Source organism: Ovis aries, chromosome 26, assembly GCF_016772045.2.
Source record: "Ovis aries strain OAR_USU_Benz2616 breed Rambouillet chromosome 26, ARS-UI_Ramb_v3.0, whole genome shotgun sequence".
In the NCBI taxonomy this organism is placed as follows: domain Eukaryota; kingdom Metazoa; phylum Chordata; class Mammalia; order Artiodactyla; family Bovidae; genus Ovis; species Ovis aries.
The window spans coordinates 39,571,511-39,591,215 of record NC_056079.1 but is presented as its reverse complement, the minus strand read 5'-3'; the positions used below and the strand labels follow the sequence as shown (position 1 = coordinate 39,591,215).

The 19,705-nt window shown below is 49.4% G+C and overlaps 1 protein-coding gene across 7 annotated transcripts in view; it reads left to right on the top strand.

Moving 5' to 3' along the window:
• RARB (retinoic acid receptor beta) overlaps positions 1–19,705 on the top strand; it is an 869,358-nt gene that overhangs the window by 813,665 nt on the left and 35,988 nt on the right. The window lies entirely within an intron of this gene.

The following is a 19,705-nucleotide window of genomic DNA, read 5'->3' as shown; positions in this document are numbered from 1 at the left end:
AGGTCTCCCACCAGGAGCAGAGCCTGCCCACCCCAGCACTCAGCCTCCCTCTCAGAGCCTCCATCAGCAACAGAGACTTGTTTAGGATGCTGTTTGGGGTGAAGAATTCCTAAAATCCCTGCCCTCCAGGGATTTACCTTCTTATGGGGGAGAAAGATAATTAAAAGGACAAATAAGGAGACTGAACCGGGAAAGGGAATAGGACTGTGGGGTGGGGGGTGTACGGGGTGGAGGGTTGCAGTTTGCGATGAAGTAGTCAGGGCAGGCTTCAGGCTTTACACGGTGACATCTGAATAAAGAAATGCAGGAAGGAGAGGCTCCAGGCAGAAGGAAGAGCTGGTGCAAAGGCCCTGTGGTGGGGCATTCCCCAGTATGTTTGAGGACACAGGAGGAAGCCAGTTTTGAACAAAAGGCATAAGACAGGGCAAAGAATGAGAGAGGCCCAGGGGATCTGTCCAGGCCCCTGCTCTTACTGCAGGTCTGATGGGAAGGGGTCGGGTGTTTAGGGCGGAAGTTGGGTTTCCGTAAGTCCAAGATGGCTGTTATATTGAGACTGTACATCATCAAGAGGTCAGGGCAGGCGCAGGGAGCACCTCGGGGCCGCAGAGGGAATGTGGGAGCAGCGAGGCGATGCTGGCAGTGGGAGTCTTCAGGAGTTAGTTGAGAAGTAACTGCAGGAATCACCATGTTGGCAGCTCGTTTCTGAGACTCACCTTACAGCCTGAAAACCTTCTTCCTGTTAGAGAAAAGCCACTTTCCTTTGAAGGGCAAAACCAAACAAAAAACTCTACATTAAAAAAAAAAATACTCAGAGCATTTGTCTTTTTGAATTATGGTCTTCTCCAGAGTATACCCAGGAGTGGGATTGTTGGATCATATGGTAGCTCTATTTCTAGTTTTCTAAGGAACCTCCATACTGTTCTCCATGATGGCTGCACCAATCTACATGCCCACCGTGACTCAGCTGGTAAAGACTCTGCCTACAATGCAGGAGACCCCCCATTTGCTTCCTCAGTCGGGAAGATCTGCTGGAGAAGGGATAGACTACCCACTCCAGTATTCTTGGGCTTCCCTGGTGGCTCAGCTGGTAAAGAATCTGCCTGCAATGCGGGAGACCTGGGTTCAATCCCTGGATTGGCAAGATCCCCTGGAAAAGGGAACAGCTACCCACTCCAGTATTCTGGCCTGGAGAATTCCATGGACTATATAGTCCATGGGGTTGCAAAGAGGCAGACGTGACTGAGCGACTTTCACTGACAGTGTAGGAGGGTGCCCTTTTCTCCACACCCTCTCCAGCATTTGTTGTTTGCCATGTTGATGGCCATGATTCAAAAAGACACACGCACCCCAGCGTTCACTGCAACACTGTTTACAGTAGCCAGGACATGGGAGCGGCCTAAATGTCCATGGACAGATGAATGGATAAAGGAGATGTGGTCCTTGTATATAGTGGAATATTACTCAGCCATTAAAAGGAATTGCATTGTTTAGGTCATTGGTGGAGACATGGATGGACCTAGAGACTGTCATTCAGAACAAAAAACAGAGAAAAGCAGATTGCCGGGGTCCAGCCCTGGTGGATCCAGGGTGATTCGAAGGTGGGGACAGAGTCGGCGTCTTTGGAAAAATACATATTTAATCACAGATATAGAGAGATTAGAAACGGATCGTGTAGTAGGAAGATTAGTGGAGAAAAGGAGGCTGAATAACTTGGATTACGTGGAATAGCATCCATGCTCCAGATGGGAACTCAGCCAGAAAAACGGGAGCAAGAAAGAAGCGACATGGGGGAATCAGTCTTTCCGGAAACTGATCCGATTTCTTTATTTTTGGGTTTGCTTATATATCTTTTGTTACACATAGGGATGAATACAGAGTCACGCGGGGGTCAGCAGTCCTGACCTTTATCAAAATCAGGTGCTTCACATAAATGTATAAAAAGGTACATCATCTTCTGGCCATGAGTGAGACCTGCTGACATTTTATGATCCTTTCTTTCTGATAACCAAAAACTTATTTCTTCCAAGGGTGTTTTTTCTTAAATCAGGCAACACCCTCCAAATAAAGTTACATTCCTATAGGGTGAGGGTGTAGTGAGTTACAATCAAGAAAGGAATTTATTTAACCCAAGGTTAACATGATTAGTCTTAAAGGTTAATACTTATTTCTCCTATATGCTTAAAGGTTAATACTTATTTCTTCCTATATGCTAGTTATATTCATTATAAGGGTAGGGAACATGGAGATTTAGCAGCAAACATCAGCCCAACAAATGAAAATCCTTTCACCAATGCTCCCCTTAAGATCTATTTAGTCTTAAGATATGATAAAGTTACATTCTTACATAGCAAGGACACAGTGATTTATAACAAAGTACAGTGATCTATTACAAAAGAGAAAATCCATTAACTCAAAAAGTCTAGTATTGCTAACATCAAAAACTACTATATTTCCTTTGCTATATTCCAAATACATTGATTAATATATTCCCAAGTGCCTAAGGATATGGAGGCCTGGTGGCAATCATTGACTCAACAAGAAGAAAAAGCCCTGTGCTAATTAAGACTCTCAAAATACTCCAAAACTCTGTGCTGTTTATGGTTGAGAGGTAGTAAATAATCATGTGGCAGGAGTATGGATAATCCTGTCACACAAGCTAGTCTGTCAGCAGAGAGGTTTGACCTGAGACATCCTTGTCCCACCCAGAGCAGGGAATTAGCAGCAATTATTGACACAACAAATGAAAAACCCTTCACCAATATAATTCCTAACCAACCATTGTACTAATAATTTCTAACTCCCCGAAATAATTTGCCTTTAGTAAGTCTAAAACATCTCATGCCTCTCAGGTTGGGAGGCTGTAAACAATCACATGTGGCCGGACAAACCTATACAGGTGGGCTAGATAACCTTCAGAGGAGTCCGTAAGCTGAAACACTCTTGTCACGCCCAGGAATTTTTATTGCCTTGGAGCTGCACGTTTACTCCTTCTCCGAGAGAAACGGTTATGGGGAGAGCCCCCCGTAAAGTCAGAGGTGTAGGTGAGAGCATAAAACAGACTCTGGTCTTGGGGTTAGATGCTCGGGAACAGGGGGTTTCCTGAGGCTTGATCATGCCTTTGCGTATGCCAAGCCTCCTTCCTCATGACCTTTGCCATGGGCGGAGTTCCTCACTCTGGCCCCCGGCAGCAGATATTGTATATTAACGCTTACATGTGGAATCTAGAAAAATGGTACAGATGATCTTATGTGCAAGGTAGAAACAGAGACACGGACATAGAGAACAAATGTATGGACACCAAGGGCAGGAAGGTGGGATGAATTGGGAGACTGGGATGGACCTCTATACTCTATTGATACTTTGAATAAAATAGATAATTAATGAGAACCTAAAAAACAATAATTGAAGCAACATTAGCTCACTGCAGATGATTTGGAAAGTACTGAAATTTATCAACAAAGAAGAGATAAATCACAGTGAATCTTATGTCCCAGATATAAGACCTATGAATATTTTGACTTTTTTTATTCTGCTTTTTTCAATGCATATATGTGTGTATTCCATTTTTTTCTGATCTCCTTTTTTTTTTTAAAGGAGATACTAAATTCAGCATTGTGGATATTTAGCCATGTCATTAAATCGCCTTTGAAAAGATGAGTTTTGATAGCAGTGTAATGTTCCTTTCAATGGGTGTGAGTTAACTTATGGAGTCATTTGCTTATTGGAAGATACAGCTTGCCATGTGCAGCCCCAGTGGCTCATGGCTTCCTGGACTTCACCCCTGAGTCAGGTGAGCTTCCTTGCCCTATCCTGGGCAGCACTGATACCCAAAGGCCTCCCCCAGGCAGAGCCCGCCCCTGGGAGCTTCCACAGCACCGAGAACAGGCCAGATGCCCTTTTCTAGGGGGAGGAGGGCAGAGGCAGAGAAGGCCTGAAAGGGCTGCCGCTAAGAACGTCCAGTGCCTTCCCGCAGACTCACTAAGACAAGTCGTTGCTCCTGGGAAAACGAGACGGGAGGCAGGGAGAAAGCCAAGGCTCGCTGCCGATCACCGGCTCAGCAAACCCAGGGCCAGGAGCCCCAGGGCCCCACCCCTGAGGATTTAGTGAATGATGGACGTCAAGTTCTTGGTCATGGCAAAGTTTCCATAAATGTCATCTTCCCCTTTCTCCTACCATTGCCAGGAAAATACCAACATTCTCTAAAGTCAGTATCCTCATGTGCCATTCTTGGGGGCCAAGCTGAGTTAGTGGTAGGGAGTGCCAAGCTAGTGGTCCCTCCACAGAATGTGGGGTCAGCTCAGGAGGTCCCCCTTGGAAGTCACTTCATTAACCTTCCTCCACCAGGTAAATATCCTCAAGAGAAAGAGTCCCCAGCTGGCCAGTCTCCTGGTAACCTCAGTTGAAGTTCAGTAATCGTCTACTGGTGGGTGAATGGGTTAAGAGATGGATCGAAGTTTGTGGGGAAGGAAGGCTGAATCAACAGCCATACCTTTTTTTCTTTCTCTGAAGAAGACATGAACAGAAGCATGCTTTTTACATAAGCCACGGTGTTTTCCTCTTTTTTTTTTTTTTTTTAAATCTCAGTTGAAATAAAAACCCATTATGGAAATTCTTAGTTTCTGTTGGAAGATACTAAAGAGCCGCGTGAGATCTAAGTAGCATATTTTCTCTGTCTGAGCTGGGGGAGGAACACTGGTGATTTTCCAGCCTGAGTGACATAAATCTATCTGTGCCCCGCCCCCCAAAATGTATCATTCTTGCTGTGATTCATTCGGCCTTTTTGTAAGTGGACTGTGGTTTGTGTGCAGTGGATGAAGTAATTGGAGTGAGTGCTTCTCCCTAGAGACAGAATCAATCACCGTTGTAGAAGATGGTGACATTTTAGAGAGAAACTCGGAGGAAAATGTCGTGCTTAAAAAATTAGATTTAAACGCGCTGGCTCCAGATTGATTTTTATTACACTCAGATGGATACCCTGATTGATTATCAGTCTTACAAATGTTCAGCACATTTCTCACTTCTCTAATAATCAGAATAATCTAATTTTCAATGTCATTTAATGTACTCTATTCAAGGTTATAATAGATCATATTTCTAATAAAACCCAGCAATTATGGAATGAATAATACAGGAAGACTGGCTTTGGATTCCCTGGATTGTAAGCAGCACTGAGGGAAAGTCTTCGCTAAGTCCATTCTTCTGGTGTTAATTGTTTTAATTTAGTAGGACAACATTTCTGAATTGTACATGCGCTTTTTAAAAATTAATTTTTATTGGAATATAGCGGATTTGCAATGTGTTAGTTTCAGGTGTATAGCAAAGTGCATCTGTTACACGTATGCGTGTACCCGCTTTCTTTTAGACTCTTCTCGTATAGGTCATCCCAGGGCCCTGGGTAGAGTTCCCTGTGCTATGCATTAGTCGTCACTGGTTGTCTGTTTTATATGTAGCAGTGTGTGTATCTCAGTCTCCTCGCTTTTCCCGCCCCCTTTCCACCTGCTAACCCTAAGTTTGTTTTCTACGTTTCTGAAGCCCATTCCTTTAAATGTGGTGCACGCTCTAAGTCACTGACTGCATCTTATAGGGTGTGTTTTTCTCCTGCCCATGATCTGAATGGAGCTTCACGAGACTTGAACAAACAAACAAACGTAAAAAAAAAAATTGGGGGAGGAAACAGCAAGATGTGAGTCCTTCTAGTGCCTGTTACTGGCGCACCTGGAGAAGACGGACAGGGAGCCAGGAGATTTATTGAGTTCCTCTAGTAATTGCTGCTCTCCCCCCGTTTTTGATATACGCCCCCTGGAGAAATACCATATTTTAGTTCTAAATATTTTTCCAATACCCACTGAAGCGGCAGCTGACATTACGGATGTTTCAGGGTGAGCCCCGGGGGATCTCATTTCGAGGAGGTTTGCCTCTGCATTTGGAGCCTCGTAATCATCTGACTGTTGACTCTGGTGGAAGGCCTGCCCGCCTCTTTAGGAGGGAGGCTGGGCTCTTCCCGTCTCTGGCCTCTCCAGGTTGAAGTCTCACTGGCATCCGGGTTGGGAGTGACGAATCCGTCCGCTGCATGTGCTGCGCAGTCACCGGGGCCCCTGGCGAGCAGCGGCCCCTCTGAGGGTCCCCCTGCCTGCTGGGCCCCTTTGAGGCACCGAGGGGTCCTGGACCGGGGGGAGGAGGCCGCATGGGGCTGTCAGGCCCGCAGATAGACAGATAGACTCAAGGGAGAGACCTCCAACCTACAGCTGGTCCCGGAGAAGAGCATGGAAGACTAGATCTCGAGAGAGACAGATGACAGGCGGGTCCAGCAGAGACGCCTTTTGCGGAGATGAGGTGTCCGGATGCAGCGCCACGGGATGCCCTGGGCGGCCGGCCCGAGAGACCGAGGCCATAGGCTCCCCGCGGGCCAGCCTGTCTGCTCCTACGATCTTGGGCGGATCAGACCCTGGAGGCCCGCGGGGCTCTCTGCAGCTGGGCAGAGTGCATTTGGGAGCCCTGACGGGTTTTGCTCTGCGCACCTCATTCTCAGAACATCATCCACGGCAGCTGGAGCAGGACTTCCTGGGACCCAGCTGTCCACTGGGAGACACGACGGAGCACGCTGGGAATTCAGGGGCTGGGAGATCCAGCCACAAGGAGGAGATGCTTGCTCTGAACCGTTATGAGGGGCCCCACGCCCTAAGGAGAGCCGCAAAGTTGGCGACTGTTTTCGCACTCTGGATCTTTTCAGTGCCTGTGTTGGACTAGTACCTTGCCCTCCTGGTCGGGGCAGCTACCATGGAGAAAAGCCAGGTACCTTGCTGAGATTCGCTCAGCTCCAGGGCCAGGGTCAAGATGTAAACCAGCTCTTGGACCCAGCGCTTGCTGCCTTGTCATAACTGAGACATCCAGAGAGGGACTCCAGGGATCAGTAAGGGGATCCCTAGCAGCTGGAACCCACCCAGGTCTCCATTCAGGACACACGTTCAAAGTCCCTTCCTGATGTTTGAAACATTCCAGGCACAGGGAGGGAGTCTTCTGTCACAGTACCCAAAAAAGGTGAGGTTAGCCTGAGAACACGTGCCACTTAAACACAGTGGGTGGAGACCAGGGGCCGCTTTGCAGTTAAGGTCCTGGGGAGTCAATGCCGTCTGCATGGTTGGCAGTGGCCAGTTCACCATCTCTACTTTCCTGGAGCCTCTGGAAAAGGAATGAGTGAGTGTGAGCGTGTGTATGTGTGTCTGTCTCAGGGGGTTGAGAAGGTCATGCATGACCTGCAAAATAAGATCGTCATGAAGCCTGCAGGGACAGGGTCTTAGCAGGGTGCGGGGAGCAGCAAGTCACTCCCTCCAATGAAGTGCGGTAGTGAGGACCTTGGTCACCTGAGCGCTCCCCTGGACGCTTTATGGGGCCCCACAAGAGGGAGTGAGTCAGGATAGCTCTGTGGAAACGGCCTGTTCTACCTCCAACACTTTTACTTCTATTTTATTATTACTTTGCCAAGCGTTCACAGCTGGGCTGTTGTCTGCAAACGTCACTCACAGAGAGGATGCAAGCAGACGGAGCCAACCTCAGCGGGCCCACGGGAAGAGGGGGACCCACTGGGGCCCAGGCCAGGCGGAAGTTCTGGAGTTACTGAGTTGACAGCACCACAGGGCAGGGTCGGGTGAGGGCATCGGGGGCACCCTTAGGAGGGGGTCGGTGGGCGGGGCTGGGAGACGTTCAGGGGTGGTAGGTGCACCTCTGACACTGGGGGGGAGTCAGGGGCAGAGGTGGGGCACATGCCTTCTGGGTGCATGTGCTCGGACAGCTTGCGCACAATCTCAGGACTCATGAAGGGGGAGAGGAAGGCTCCGGGTGCTCCCGGGGTAGAGAGTCCTTTAAATGAGCTGCAGGGAGGCCTCGTGGGGATCCCAGGATACGGCTGTCTCAGCTGCAGTGTTTCTTGTTAGCTTTCTCAAAAGGGCCCTGCATCACCTCCTTATGAATCTGGGGATCACCAAGAGCTCTCGGAGACGAGAAGTCCGGTCCACGTTCATCAGCATTCCTCTGTAAATATATGTATATATTTAAGTATAAATCTATATATTTAAATATAAATATATTTATATATAAATCTATTGAAGTGAAGTGAAGTTGTCCGACTCTTTGCAACCCCATGGGCTGTAGCCCACCAGGCTCCTCTGTCCATGGAATTCTCCAGGCAAGCATGCTGGAGTGAGTTGCCATTCCCTTCTCCAGGAAATCTTCCCAACCCAGGGATGGAACCCAGGTCTCCTGCATGGCAGGCAGACGCTTTACCGTCTGAGCCAGCAGGGAAGTCTGTTACGAATATTACAAGTCTCTTACTTGTATTTGCATTTGAATGTGTGTGTTTGGCTGCCCTGGGCCTTCGCTGCTGCACGTGGGATCCTTCATCTGCGGTCTTCAGCTGTGGCATGTGAACTCTGAGCTGTGGCACGTGGGACCTAGTTCCCCGACCGGGGGTGGAAGCTGAATCCCCTGTATTGGGAGCTCGGAGTCTCGCCCGCTGGACCCCCAGGGACGTCCCAGCATTGCTCTTTTTGAAGTTAGCTCGAGGAACTTTTTACTGTTTCATAATTCTTGCTATTTTTTTAAAAGTCCAGATGCATCCTAAGGAAGTCCAACTTACTGACCTTTCCCAGTTTGGAAATAAGGTGGCTATCAGCGAGAGCCCTGGCTGGGAGGGTCAAGTTGACCCTCATGGTTGACCATGGGCCCCTCTGCAGTCAGGATGCCTGGTAGCAGAACGTCTGTGTGATTAAAGATGTCACTTGCTGGAGCGGCCCTACCATTGTGCAGTGTCCCAAATTTAGTCAGAAGATTCCAGGGTAAGTGGGGGAACAGGCCGGACAGGGGGCCTGGTGGAATTAATGAGAATTATCACTACAGAGTCCAGCGTTCCTCTCCAGCTGAAGGTCCGGCCACCCTTAACTGCCTGCAGAGTTCTGTGTGCGTCTCAAGACACGGGGCATGCTGAGCTGGGAGTGCTGCTGGCTCTGGTCAGAAGGGATGCGGAGAGGAGGTGGTAGACATCCTCGTCTCGGTGGCTGGTGAGGGCGGCGTGACCACTCCTCACGTTCTGGACGTTTCCAGGGCAGCTGGCTCTGCTCTGAGTACAGGAAGGTCACCGTCTTGCACTTGTGGTCCAGTATTCAGGTCGAGTCCCCCCCTTGGCCTCTCTCCCTTTTAAAATCTGTAAGAAAAAGATGAAACCTCACTCCGCTAAAATGAAGCAAGGGTATGGAAAAAGTTATTTAAAAAAAGGAGTTGGAAATATTTCAGAGGAAAGCACGCAACATCTTGACCTCTTGGGGTTTCTTCAAAATCCTCTGAAGGGAGGAGTCGGGGAGCAAAGGAGATTGGCCAGAAGTTGATCATTGAAGCCGGCCGTTGAGTGGCTTAGGGGCTTGTGGTACCATTTTCTCTACTTGTAGCATGCTTGAAACTTTCCATAATAGATACACTTAAATATAAATACATGTTGTCAGGACAGGAAGAATTAATGACATGTCCATTAAGGTATAATTTCATGTTTTGAAGCTTTGAAATGAAAACAGAAATCTTAGGAAGGAAGATGTACAAAGTATCGTTTACTTGGTGAATTTTATGAAATATGTGAACAGTGTTGTTGCTCAGCCTCTGAAGTCAAGCCCGACTCTGCAACCCCACGGACCGTAGCACCCAGGCTCCTCTGTCCTCCGCTGTCTCCCAGAGTTTGCTCTAATTCGTGTCCATTGAGTCAGTGATGAAAAGTAATGGTGCTTAAATGTCTTAAAATTTCAGTTCTGGGGAGAGGATATTTTTGGCCATCTTGTGCAGATTTTTGTTTGTTTGTTTTTCTGGAAAGACTTGGGTGAATAAAACAGAACCCTACTGGCTGCTGTCTGTTGACCTTTCTGGCCGGCAAGTCTCACCGTCCCTCCTTGTGGAAGGTGCCCGGGGGTGCTCTTCGGCACCCCTGGAGGAAGGGTGGGCAGGGTGCAGGTCAGTTCTCTTTAGAGAATCTCCAGAGTCTTTACATCTTTCCTCTTCTTCTCCATGTGAATTAGGTTTCACTGTTTGTGAGACCCCCTTTTTGAGAAGGAAATGGCAATCCACTCCAGTACTCTTGCCTGGAGAATCCCATGGACGGAGGAGCCTGGTAGGCTACAGTCCATGGGGTCACAGAGAGTCGGACACAACTGAGTGACTTCACTTTCCTTTTTGAATAGGCCATCTTGCAAAAGGACAGAGGGGAATGCAACAACTTTGGAGACACTCTGAATAGAAATTAAAGAATAAGGATTTGGGAAGGAGACACCCCCCGCACCAGACCATCTGAGGTGTTGCTTCACGAGACTGTGGAGCAGTGAGCGCGCTGCACTGATGGCGCCTCGTGTATGCAGGCTCCCTCCCCCAGCAAGGGCTGTGCCCGGAGGCCTTTGGCGCATGTCTGCCGGATGCACTGGGCATCGGTGTTGGGCGTCACTGCACCGGGTGGGTTTGCAAGCTTTGTTCAGAGGCCTTGTGAGAGTTGGAACCCCCTCACACCCTTAGAACATGTCCCAGAGCACCAGGACTTCAGGCCCCCGAGTCTCTCTGCTTCCAGGGTGCTCACCCTTCCCCAAGGCCTGGGAGGTTCTCCACTGACTTCACTGCTGTCAGCTCAGGTGTTCCCTCCCTGGGAGGGTTTCCCCTGGCTGCCCTGCCCCCCACCTCCTGCTCCACGGTCCCCGATGCTCTCTGGGGAGGAGGGGGTATATGTGCCTGCTCCATCGCTTCAGTCATGTCTGACTCTGCGACCCCATGGACTACAGCACGCCAGGCTCCTCTGTCCATGGGGTTTTCCAGGCAAGAACGCTGGAGTGGGTAGCCATGCCCTGCCCTTCTCCAGGGGATCTTCTGGACCCAGGGATTGAACCCATATCTCCTGCAGTGATAGGTAGATTCTATACTACTGTGCTGAAGTCCTGCTCTCACGGAGTGACACCTTTTTATTCTGTGTGTGGTGAGGGGAAGAGCCCACTTCTAGCTCTCAGCCAGGGCCAGGATGTACTGTGGGTCACAGTCAGGGGCGGCGGGGAGATGGGAAGGAGGGTCTCCAGAAGAAAGTCTGTGGCGCCGGGCAGAAAAAGCAGTTGACGTCCACCCTGTGGCTTGATTACTGAAATCAAAGGGAAGGACAAACGTGGGAGAGTGGGAGTTAAGCCCTTTCTGTTTGTTAAAAATACTTTCTTCCCTAATTTGGATTTATCGTGCAAACAACTTCTTAAAAATCAAGGACATGTTTTTAGAGCATGGTTCTGCCAACTTCAGCCTGGGGGCCGGATCCCCCCACAGTGTGTTTTGGGAAGGAAGTCCTTTGGGAAAGAAGGGTTTTTTTTGTTTGTTTCTTTAACTTTTGTTTTATGTTGGAATCTAGTTGATTTACAGTGTTGTGTTTCAACATTGGTAGTTGAAACTAACACTAGTTGGTCCAGCAAAATGGTTCAGATTATGCACACGCATATCCATTCTTTTTAAATTCGTTTCCCATATAGGCTGTCACAGAGTACTGAGGAGAGTTCCCTGTGCTATATGGGAGGGTTTTTTTTTTGTTTGTTTGTTTGTAAATTAATTTATTTTAATTGGAGGCTAATTACTTTACAATACTGTAGTGGTTTTTGCCATACATTGACATGAATCCGCCATGGGTGTACACGTGTTCCCCATCCTGAACCCCCCTCCCTCCTCCCTCCCCATCCCATGCCTCTGGGTCATCCCAGTGCACCAGCTCTGAGCACCCCGTCTCATGCATCGAAACTGGACTTGGCGATCTGTTTCACATATGATAATATACATGTTTCAATGCCATTCTCCCAAATCATCCCACCGTCTCCCTCTCCCACAGAGTCCAAAAGTCTATTCTATACATCTGTGTCTCTTTTGCTGTCTTGCATACGGGGTCATCATTACCGTCTTTCTAAATTCCATATATATGTGTTAATATACTGTATTGGTGTTTTTCTTTCTGACATACTCTGTATAATAGGCTCCAGTTTCACCCACCTCATTAGAACTGATTCAAATGTATTCTTTTTAATGGCTGAGTAATACTCCATTGTGTATATGTATCACAGCTTGCTTATCCATTCATCTGCTGATGGACATCTCGGTTGCTTCCATGTCCTGGCTATTATAAACAGTGCTATGCAGTAGGTTCTTACCCGTTATTTATTTTATGTATAATAGTTTGTATATATGTTAAGCCCAGTCTCCCAACTTACCCCTGCCCCCAGTCTTGCCGGAGCACCCTCCCAGGCTCAGGGCTCTTGATTGATCAGGGAACGTCCTGCCTGGGCTGCTGTCCCTCCTCCTCCAGCAGGCTGCCCTGGCCTGTTCCCGCAGTAATGGCGCTCTCCATGCTGAGGCTGGCGCAGAGGCTCTCCAGCTGGGCTCTGGTCAGAGTTCATCATGGGCCAGCCCTGATACAGGGGCTGGGAACAGCCTCCACCTCTGGATGGAGGTGCTGAGGCGTCGGGGTGCAGAGGGGGTCTGCAGGGGGAGAGCCAAAGGGTAGGGCCGCTGCCCTTCCCACGCTGCACCCCCGCCCTGGCCCTGAGGGCTTGTCAGGGATCCTGTGCCCGTAGGGCAGTCCCTGAGGCTGCATCTCAGGACTTTCCCCAAGCAAAGGACCTGGTTTCTGTTTTATAAAATGTTTTAGGAGGGAAAACAGGAGAATGTCAACGAGAACGGAAATTCATTTTCTGAAAATGAATTGGGTTTAGGGGCCCAGAGGAATGAAATTTTTGGTTGTTGGAACTCATCTTTTCTAAAAAGAATATATTGCGGTAGAGTTGATTTACAATGTTGCGTTAATTTCACTGCCCAGCAAAGTGATTCTGTTGTTATTGTCCCTGTTTAGTCTCTTAGTCATGTCCAGCTCTTTTGCGACCCCATGAACTCTAGCCCATCAGGTCCTCTGTCCATGGGATTTCCCAGGCAAGAATCCTGCAGTGGGCTGCCACTTCCTTCTCCAGGGGATCTTCCTGACTCAGGGGTCGAACTCGTGTCTCCTACTTGGCAGGCAGATTGTTTACCAGTGAGCCAGCAGGGAAGCCCTGGTTCAGTTACGCATATGCGTGTTTTCCATTTAGGCCACTACCAGAGCATTCACTAGAGCTCCCTGTGCGGAACGACAGATTCTTGGTAGTTACCTGTCTTACACATCATAGTGTGTATATGTGAGTCCTAATCTCCTGATTTATCCCTCCCCTCTCCATCCACATAAATAACCGAAAGTTTGTCTTCTGTGACTATGACTCTATTTCTGTTTTGAAATAAGTTCATTTGTACTTTTTTAAAAAACATAAAAGATTCCAGCATATAGGAGTGATGTCATATGAAATTTATCTTTCTGTGTCTGACCTCACTGAGTATGACAATCTCTGGGTTCATCCATGTTGCTGCAAATGGCATTGTTTCGTTCTTTTTATGGCTGAATAGTATTCCAGTACGTAGGTACCACATCTTCTTTGTCCTTTCCTCTGCCTATGGAAATGGAGGCTTCACGTCTTGGCTGTTGTAAGTAGTGTGAACATTGGCATGCATGTATCTTTTCTAAATGGACTTTTCTCTGGATACATGCCCGGGAGTAGGATTGCTGGGTCATGAGGCAGCTCTATTTTTAGTTTTTTAGGGACCCTCTGTGTTGTTCTCCACAGTGGCTGCACCAATTTATATTCCCACCCACAGTGTAGGAGGCTTCCCTTCTCTCTACACCCTCTCCAGCATTTATTGTTTGTAGACCTTTTGATGATGGTCGTTCTGACTGGTGTGAGGGGGTACCTCATTGTGGTTTCGATTTGCATCTCTTCAATAATTAGTGATGTTGAGCATCTTTTCATGTTACCTTTTGGCAATCTTGGTTTCTTTGAAGAAACATCTGTTTAGGTCTTCTGCCCATTTTTTGGATTCAGTTGTGTTTTCTGATATGGAGCTGCCTCAGCTGTTTGTATAGGAGTAGGCGATGGCACCCCACTCCAGTACTCTCGCGTGGAAAATCCCATGGATGGAGGAGCCTGGTAGGCTGCAGTCCATGGGGTCGAGAGGAGAGGAGTCGGACACAACTGAGCGAATTCACTTTCACTTTTCACTTTCATGCGTTGGAGAAGGTGATGGCACCCCACTCCAGTACCCTTGCCTGGAGAATCCCAGGGACAGGGGAGCCTGGTGGGCTGCCGTCTATGGGGTCGCACAGAGTCGGACACGACTAAAGCAACTTAGCAGCAGCAGCAGCAGCAGCTGTTTGTATATTTTAGAGATTAATCCCTTGTTGATTGCTTCATTTGCAAATGCTTTCTCCCATTCTGAGGGTTGTGTTTTTGTTTTGTTTATGGTTTACTTTGCTGTACAAAAGCTCTTAAGTTTAGTCAGATCCCATTTGTTTATTTTTGTTTTTATTTTCATATTCTAGGAGGTGCTTCAAAAAAGATCTTGCTGTGATTTGTGTCATATGCTGTTCTATGTTTTCCCCTAAGAATTTTACAGTGTGTGGCCTTACATTTAGGCCTTTAATCCATTTTGAGTTTGTTTTCGTGTATGGTGTTAGGGAGTGTTCTAGTTTCATTCTCTTATATGTAGCTGTCCAGTTTTCCCAGCAGCACTTAGTGAAGACTTTCTTTCCTCCATTGTATAGTCTTACCTCCTTTGTCACAGAATAAGTGACCGTAGTTCATGGGTTTACCTCTCAGCTTTCTACCCTGTCCACTGATGTATATTTCTATTTTTGTCCCAGTACCACACTGTCTTGATTACTGTAGCTTTGTAGTACCGTCTGAGGCCAGGCAGGTTGATTCTTCCGGCTTCACTCTTCTTTCTTAAGATTGCTTTGGCTATTTGGGGTCTTTCTATTTCCATACAAATCTTGATGGAGAGTGTTGTTTCATATTTGACAGCCTGTAACTTGCTGTGAGGGATGAATAGGACAGAGAGCAGGATGCAGGCTTCTCTGAAAGTCTGCTGGGAAATTTGTTCTTGTTATTTGAAGACTCCACCCCACCCCAGCATCAGATACTACCTTAAAGAAAGTCTTCACGTGAAAACAAATCTAAAGGGAAGTACCAGCGCTTCTGCTCAGCCCTGTCACTCTGGATACATGGTCCTTATTTTAAGACTCTGGATTCCTGACTCTCAAACTCCCTGCAGTTTTACCGAGTCAGAAAAACCCACTTAGCAGCCTTTCAGACAGACGAGGGCAGGTTGAGCTCGGCAGAGCTAACTTCTGCTTATGTAGCAAGGCACGTCCTGCCCTTGAAACTGGCTCCTGGACGTGGACACTGAACTGTCCTTCCTAAACTGGAGGTTTTAACAGATGAGGTGCGTTGATCATGCAGTGGGTGAGTTTACTCCTGATTTAAAGGCAGATGGCCAGGCACAGTTTAATGTCCACTTTTTAGCATCCCATTTTTTATTATAATTTTCTTTACTTGTTTGGCCGTGCCGGGTCTTCACTGCCGTGTGGGTTTTTCCCTCGTTGCAGCATGCGGGGACTGCTCTCTCGTTGGAGTACTCAGGCTTCTCAGCGCAGCGGCTTCTCTTGTTGCAAAGCACCCGACCTAAGAGCGTGGGCTTCGGCAGTTGTGGGCATGAACTCAGTAGGTGTCGCGCGTGGACTTAGTTGTTCCGCCGCATGTGGAGTCTTCCCCCACCAGAGAGTGAACCTCAGCCGCTGCGCCAGCAGGGCGGTCCTAGCATCCGATTTAATAGCATCAGTAAAATCCTCCATCTCAGCCCTGATGATGCTGGATGGCGCGCAGGGGAAACAGCGCCTCCAGTGGAGAGGGCTTCGGGAGCCACCCTGGCCAGAGAGGCCCTTGCTGCCAGAGGCGGGGGCAGAGGAGGGCCCCAGTGGCGCCCCCGAGAGGCCGCCTGTGCTCCTGGCCGAGTGCTGCCTTTCATGCGTCAGGCAGGAGGGTTTGTCTCCGGAGTTAAATGTAGGGTATCTGCTATAGTTCATCCAAGATTCTTCTCCAGAGGAAAGGGTTTGTCCCTTCCAGCAGAGCCAGTAAGCTCTAATCTCCTGCCGTGCAAGGGTGCCCACCGCACTGGGCCCACCGGAGAGACAGGCGGCCGCACCCCGCTGCCCGCCTGCCCGCCCCGACACGGCAGGGAAGGGCTTGGTGGTGTGAGGGGAGAGGAGCACGGCTCCCTTAAGAGGTCAGCGCGGCATGACTGCAAGCAGCCAGGGAGAGGGAAGTGTGTTTACAATCGCTTGGAGTTTTATTAGGAGAACGTACCACTTTAACAGAAGTATTTGGACCTTCTGTTATTCTGCTATTGGAGGATTTTCTGTAAGTCCTTGGGATAATTTGAAGAAGCTGAGCGGGGCTGGTAGATCCCAGTTAAACTCTCTGAATGCTATGTCCAGACTATTCTCCCTCCCCACCAAGACCTGCATATTTAATATTCTCCAAAAATTCTAAGTATGCTGTGTGCGCGGTCACCGTGAGCACTGGCCGTTCCTAAGGCTTTGCCCTTGTGCAGGGCCTGCAACGCCCTCAGATGCTGCCTCGTGGCTCACTGGAACGGCCCCTGGAGGATGCTGTTTTGACCTCCGTTTCGAAACCCCCAAAGCAAGGTCCAAGCACAGGGCTGTATTCATTGTGGTGTTGTTGCAAAGTCTGGCTGCGCGGGGTCTTCATTGCTGGGCGGGCTTTCTCCAGCTGGCGGTGAGCGGGGGCTCCTCCCTAGCTGCGATGTGAACGTCTCATCGCGGCAAAGCCTTCTCTGGTTGCGGAGCAAAGGCTCTAGAGAGCAGGCCCCGTGGCTGCGCTGCACAGGCAGCTGTAGTTGCCTGAGGCGCGTGGGATCTTCCCTGCACAGGGATCGAACCCGTGTCTCCTGAATTGACACGTAGGTTCCTGGTGGTTCAGCCCATGAAGTTTACACTTGCCGAGGCAGGAGATGAAAGAGAGGCAGGTTCAATCAGTGGGTCGGGGAGATCCGGTGGAGAAGGAAATGGGAACCCACCCCAGTCTTCTTTGCCTGGGAAATCCCACGGGCAGAGGAACCTGGTGGGCTACAGTCCCTGGGATTGCGAAGAGTCGGACTCGATTAAGCACATGCGAGGCCTGAGCTCTTAACCACAGAGCACCAGGGAAGCCACCAGGGCTGTACTCATTTAACAGACACTCACGGGCGTCCTGTCCTCAGACTGGTCCGAAGGGCACGTGTCGTGTTGGTGGCAGACAATGTAGCCGCAAGCCTCATCCTCTAACCTCCTTTCTCTGTGTATTTGTTCCAGTTTCTCCGCGTGCCTCCGTGGCGACTGCAATATTGGGAGAAAGGCGTAGTCCCCACCGCCCAGGGGGTCCTGACCCTGGGGCTGTGTGTCGCCCTCACCCCAGCCCTGCCCAAGGCCGCACTGGGACCTGCTCTGTTAATTGCTTGAGAAAGAATCCCAAATCCTGAAGTCATGGGGAAGTATTTCTGAGTATTTCCTGTTAGTTGCAATCCACCTGCCTTCAAGTCCATGGGTGGTTCATCTACATAATTAGCTCAGCAAATGGTTTTTAAACTAAGATGAAACTATGTTTTTGTGGTTTTCTTTCAAGTATAGCGGTCTGTTAGTTACAGACCCTCCCCTGCTCATGGCCAAGACAGCTGTCATCACCGGCTGAGGCCCGTTATTTGTGCATTTAGTTAAGGAGGTGAAGAGTCAGGATGAAGGGACTCCAGACTTTAGTATTCAAACAAGAATAAACAGACCATTATGCCTCCTTCACTGGACTGAATCTAGAGGATTTTAAAGGACAGAAACACTGTTGATTGTATTTTCCTTTCCTATTTTATTTTTGATGTGAAAGAATTTCTAGCGAAGTGTTGTTTCATCTTCTCCTGAGTCCCAGTGAAATCTCTTCCCTTTCACGTGTTTCCTGGATTACATTTTTATTGTGTGCCTAGGAATCAATATTCCAGATACATGCACAAGTGCACACATTGAAATGAACACGACTTCATTTATTTTCATGATTAGACATTCAAATAAAAGTGCTTGGGTGTCTGTTTTCATATTCATAGGTCGAGATCCGTACATCAGAGGTATTTGTATAAGTGACATTTTTATTACATTCATTTCATTTGCAATATGATAGTGGATCATAAATATGTTACTTTTATGCCACCAAATCTGATTTGTGGCACTTAGCCCTCACAAGGAGAATACTTGATATTTTATGGAGCGCCTTTCGTCCAAGAAGCATTTTGCCACACGGGGCCAGGCTCTGCCTGGCATGTAAATCACGCTCGCAACCCTCTGCACGTCTGCTGGTCTATCAGCCGCACTGTTGGGGCCGAGGATGGCCGTGACTCCCCTACGCGTGAGGGTGAGACCTTGAATTTGGGGAAGAAGCAGGCTCAGGTGGGCTCTGTGTGCCGCTGTTGGGTCCTGACAGCCGACAGCCCATGTCCACCCCATGCTAACCCTTCACCGTGGACCGCAGCGGGCATCGAGCCCTGTAGACACACAGACAGGTAAATGCCAGCCCTCGCCTTCCAGAGGCTCACAGCCTGGGCGGGGGCGCCGTGCGGGAGACCTCCTGTCCCCCCACGGGATGGAGGCACTGAGGCAGAGGCGACGATAGGGGCCCCCCACCCCCAGCCCTCTGACGGCTGCACCACGCCTGGTCCCTGGAGCATCACAGCTGACGCACGTGCCAGCCAGTTGCAGCGGGAGTGAAAGAAGAGACCAAACGTCACACACCGCAGGCTCCCTGTGGGCCTGAGCCTCCCCAGACCTGGAGAGCAGAGACTCATGGGCCTCCCCCACCAGCCCAGCCTGCCCTCCTCTCGTCCTCCCCTTTCTCCAGCATCAGTGCCTGATCCGGCACCTCCTCCCCAACAGCTCCCTGTGCACGCGTGCACACACACACACACACACACCCACTCCCCCCATACACACACACACACACACCCCACTGCCCCCCATACACACACACACACCCCACTCCCCCCATACACACACACACACCACTCCCCCCATACACACACATCCCACTGCCCCCAGACACACACACACACCCCACTCCCCCCATACACACACACACCCCACTCCCCCCATACACACACACACACACCCTACTCCCCCCATACACACACATACACACCCCACTCCCCCCATACACACACCCCCACCCCACTCCCCCATACACACACACACCCCACTCCCCCCATACACACCACACACACACACCCCTCCCCCCATACACACACACACACACCACTCCCCCATACAGACACACACACATACACACACACCCCACTCCCCCCCATTCACACATACACACCACTCCCCCCATACACACACACACACACACACCCTACTCACCCCATACACACACACACCCCACTCCCCCATACAGACACACACATACATACACACACACCACTCCCTCCCATACACACACACACACCCCACTCCTCCCCCCCATACACACACATGCATACACACACATGCACACACACACACTGCCCCCCTACACACACACATACACACTGCCCCCTACACACACACACACACACCACTCCCCCCATACACACACACATACACACACACCCCACTCCCCCCATACACACACACACACACACCACTCCCCCCATACACACACACACATACACACCAGTCCCCCCATACACACACACACACCACTCCCTCCCATACACACATACACACATACACACACCC